We start from the raw sequence: 5,324 nt of genomic DNA, 5'->3' as shown, positions 1-5,324 counted from the left end.
CAACGGTTAAAGAAGTTAGCATATGAATAACTAATCATCATTGCAAGTATCTCAAGACATGATTAATATAAAAATACCACAATTTTGCCAGAAATAGAATATTTTCTTGAACTAAATGCAGATGCATGACATTTTTATCTCTTTTGATATTTACCATATTCAAGTAAAAAGTGGTGATAAAATTAGATTAAGTGAAAAAGTTACTGTAACAGGAGTGAAATGGGCAAGCTCACAGACTGGCTCATTACAAAGAATCCAGACCAAAGCTTAAGGCTGCTGTGGCTCCCACAGACTTGCACACATCCGTACGTGATTAGATTACCTCAAGGCTTCAAAGTTGTAAAGTATTCTTGAATCAGAGGCGAGTTATAGATCTGGTGTCTTAGATTAGATGAGCCTAATATCTTTAGTGCTTTGAAAGTCATATAAAGTCACTAGAGATTTCTTGAATTACCTTTTGGAATAAATTCAGCATCCGTGTTGGTTGATAAAAGAGTGACACAGATGTCTGAAGTTTCTGAAGGCAGGGAGCATCAGTGGAGGTTGTATGACGAAGATCGTGGGACACAATAGGAAATGACTAAGGTGATTCAAAAAGATCCAGCTGAGGGGAACCTTGTTTCAGGGACATAACCTGCGCTATTCTGTTCCTGAAGGAAAGTGATGCTGTCCTATTAGTATTATATTTTATATTAGATTGCCACTGGGAAACTGTTCATCATGAGTTAAGGCAAGCTTAGTAGAAGAGTACTTGAAAACAAAAGGGCATAAATTAATTATATTCCATCAATACTACTCAGTCAGAGAAGAAAACAAGCTACTACAGGAATTAACATACTGTATGGATAAATAATTAAGGCAACTGTGCTTGTTCTGAATGGGTGAGGGCCCTTGGTGTGGCTGTCATGGACACTGAATTTCAGCAACATCATAAGCAAAACTAAAACACTTCCATAGATAGTCCTCACAGAACAAAGTGATATTTTAAAAGTCTCATTTTTTTGTATGACTCTTAATTATCAGAGATAACTGATGGATAAGCATAGGTACTTCTGGGTGAGTGAAGGAATATACAGAAATTCTCACTGGGTCTGTACCTATCAGCCATAATGGATTCTTGTTTACTATGCGCTTTGTTTGGACTGACAGGCGCAGGAAGGGAAAAATTGCCGTCAAGTCTGTAGTCACTATATTTTCCTATGTAGGGTTCCTTCATTTTGATTACTGCTGTTACTCTGATCATTTTCTTGGTACCTGTAAAAAAACAGCAGTTTTCTACAATTCAAGCAACAGTATGACACCTCCAAATTGGTATCACGCTCACAAGATTTTGTTAAAGTGATGACGACACCTATTGAGTTCTAACTAGCAATGTTTTTATGCTTGCTATAAATAGTTACTCTCATCAGCCATATTCGTGACCATAATCATCAGAGAAAGTTGCAGCAAACTCCAGGTCTTCACACATAGTAACACTGATTTATTGTCTCACCTTCTTCATCCAATTTAAGAATGGTACAAGAAGAGTTATCTTTACAGGCTTTTATTTTGTTCTTTTTTTTCCTTATTTTCTGAGTAACTTTAGAGTATGACTCTAGTGACTTTGGGAATGGAACAGAACAGTTTTCTGATAAACAAAGTAATACATTTCTTTAAGAGTTAGATAGTTGAGAGAGCTTAAAGGATGCTGTTCCAGGTAACTTATTCTATTTGCTATGCAGAGCTATTGATGCTCATCTGACCAGGTTTGGGAAGAAAATAAAACTGATGTTGCTCCTTCACATCACTAGGAGATGCACACCTCTGCTAGCACAGAGGGAGAACAAAGATGCAGCTGGGGAGGAGCTGGGAAGAGAAGGGAAGGCAGGGCCATTGCACCTCCAAGGCTTCTATGGAACCACAGCCACAAGCTTCAGACAAGTCTCCTGAAATTTTGGAGCAGAGTGTAGGACTGGGATGGCATAATGCATGCACTATTCTGACATTTTGCCATATGAAAAAGAGCTAGCATCCATCCCTAGGTGTAATCTACTGCTTGTGTGTGAGGGCTGGAAAACAATCAAAGCAAAAAAAGTGAAATCATTATATTAACTGCACTTGTAAAGTCACTCACAGTCCACTGCATGCAGGTTGTATGAAGGCACAGACTTCACAAAGCTCTTTCTTGGTTTGTTGAATTTATGACATAGCTTCTTTATTTCTCCAAAAAGATGATGACAAATAGGATTCTTAAGAATTAAAAATATCTGCGGGACTTTAGGTGGAACAGGTAAGGAATTCATTTCTAACATATGCTTATCCTGCTTATCCAGCATCACTTCGATTTGTACTTAATTGGCTGCTGAATGGCTGTTTCCATGGCAGCACAGCAAATATACAGTAAGGGAACTTACAAAAACACTGATAAATAACGGATCTTTAGGCTTCATTGAGAGTTCTTCGCTACTCTGTACCTGCTTTTTACATTTGTCAGGAAGAGACAACACATAAACCACAATCCATGGCACCAAGATAAAAGCTATCTGACTTCCAAGGCTCCCATGTGCTACAAGACAACAGCTGCCTTTAAAGTAGGTCAAGTACCAGCTTTAAACTATGTCAGAACAGTTAACTTGCTAACTACTGTGAATTAATGCACAATACTGTGTCTTACCTGTACTTGTCAAAGCTGTCCTAAGCTCCTCTAAGTATGAGTGTTTTTGAGATGGAAGTGCTTTCTCCTGTCATACTAAGATTTTTCCAGCCACACTGTCTGGTAGAGAGAAACTTATAGAAAGCAAATGTTCCCTGTGGTTCTCTGCTCTGGGATTCACCATGCACTCTATTTGGTAAAGTGTTGGGATCACTCATTCTACTGAAAGTCAACAAAGCAGGCACTCTGTGAGTGGGAGATGAAAGTGAAGGTGATGGCTGCCATATGCAAGCTAACCCTGGTGCCCTGAATAGTGTTTAACCAAGATCCTCTCTATTTCAGCCTTGAAACATGCAAAAGTATGAGAAGCAAACCTGTTTAAGTGCCATTGCTCAGAACAGCAGTTGAAGCACTCCTTTTTCAAAGGAGGCCTGATAGCACTAGATGCGTCCTAGTACAAAATTCAAAATCTTCTGTTTTGCAAGGACTTAGATTAGCATTGCAGAAAAAGATCAAATCTCTTTCCTCTCAAAATCAGTGACATTTTTCCAAGAACTTAAGGGAAAGCAGAGTTTTCTTCTTGTTCTTTTGCTTTTTATGGTAATTCCCTGTTTTAATGAAACCAGAAGAGGCAGTGTTGAATAAAATATTAAAATAAGAATAATTTTCTGCTTGTTTAGACAATCTGGAATGCAGGCTGAAACGGGAAGGACATTTGCCTGCTCCCAGGTTTTGTGTAAAAATTTTCTGATCTTTGCCATATGCCAACCATGAATGATATATTTAAATTTTCTAAAAAGTACATACTTTTTGCTGTATCCTATCTGAGACTCCAAATCTTTGCTACTACTGTTTGTGTAAGAAAATAATGGATTTCAAATGACTCCGATGACTCTTCTATTAATAAGATTTTAAGCATAGTTTAACGTACATTTGTTTTTGTGGCAGGCTTGGCTCAAGAAGCCTTTATTTATTTGCACCTGTGATCAGTCCCCACCCCTGCATCTCCAACCTATTCTCCAAAGCACAAGTCGTGATACTTTGTAAGACTGCATGTTTAATCAAGCTAGAGTTCTAAACATAGCATTTTTTTTTTTTTTGCTTTCTCTTTTAAACACACATTCATTATCATCTCATCAATTACTAGCAATTGCAAATCTCAGAAATTTCAGTGAATGTCTAGTCATCATTTGAAAAACCTGTTTCCCTCAGTAGCAACTTAGGTCATACTGAAGATATCAATGCACTCAAACACTATTAATATTCTGGAGTTTGTCTATATTGTGTAACCAAGTAGCTTCAGAGGAATTTGTTGATAATTATCCCCCTTTTCTCAGAAAGAAAGGTTTTTAGCAATAGAAAACCATAGAAAAGTCTACTTTGTTCACTTTTCTAGAATATATGTCTCCCAGAGAACACCAAAGTTAATTTCTGTTCTCTCCTGAACAACACAGTAGTTATAAATCAACAAGGTGTTGTTTGTTGTTTTTTTTTCTGCAGCTGAAATCTAACTGATAACTTTCATGCTCTGGCACTGGAACTTCTTCAGTAGTACGCTGTGCTGGCACCCAGGGTAATACTGTGTAATAGAGATGTGTGGCATTTCTCAGTCATCCCCATTATACAGACAGAGTGGTACACCAACATGGTGAGCCATCTGTGCTAATGCTGATGATGTTACTAAATCATTCATAACATTTCACAATTTTTATTAGATCATTTAAATTCTTATTTTGGCATAGTGCATAGATTTCTTCCTCTAGAAATATGAACTCAGTATGCAAATGTGTTTCCCTTGTTTTCTAATAAATTCATGACTGTGTTGAACATTCTTGCAAGTGCTGAGGCTCATGTAATTATGCCCTCAGATCTTGACAGTAGAAATAGAGAACTCTGGTTCCTGCCAGATTAATTGATCAGTTTGTAGCACATATAGGTTTGGTGCATCTATTTCGGTTGTTTGTTCTGTACCTACAATATACACTGTCACCCAGAGTTCTGCTCTGTTCCCCTTGCTGACTTCTTTCCCAGAAAGGAAAATATGTGTTGGTTTTGCTCTTTATTTTTTGGTTTTTTTTCCTTACATTTTACGTTACTTACTAGTAGGAATACAGTCCTAAAATCCTACTTTGGCAGTAAACCAGCCCAGAGGTTTCAGCATTCACCATCTTGGCATGCACACAGCATGCTAGATGACCTATTTATCCTAAGTGAGAGCTAAGACTGCTGCTAAGTGCGCATCACACTAGGCACTGTGCTTTAGAGACCTCACAGCTTGGGTGAGTGCGCAGCCCAGCACGGGGAGTCGGACAAAGGAATGGATAAACAGGAAAAGAAAATGATACAATTGAAATTATTTCACTGCAAGCTTTCAGTGACTACCTGCTTACATATTTGAGAACTGCCATACAGATACTGGTGATCTTCGAATCATTAAGGTTGTGTTATGATTTTCATTGAAAACCAAACAGAAATCCTTTTCCATGCAACTGTCCCAACACTTAAGCACCCGGGGATAATCAAAATTTTCTTGTTTGTTTCTAAAGACTGAATAACCTTGCAGATGAAACAGAAAAACATATATATGTCTGTAGCTGCCTTATAGAAGCATAAAATATTCAACATCTGGGTCTGATGTTTGGCTAGCTAATGAAAAAAGATCTCTCACTTTACTCTCACAGTTTGCTGAAAA

This window comes from Meleagris gallopavo, chromosome 3 (genome assembly GCF_000146605.3).
Source record: "Meleagris gallopavo isolate NT-WF06-2002-E0010 breed Aviagen turkey brand Nicholas breeding stock chromosome 3, Turkey_5.1, whole genome shotgun sequence".
In the NCBI taxonomy this organism is placed as follows: domain Eukaryota; kingdom Metazoa; phylum Chordata; class Aves; order Galliformes; family Phasianidae; genus Meleagris; species Meleagris gallopavo.
Note: the sequence above shows the minus strand (reverse complement) of the source record.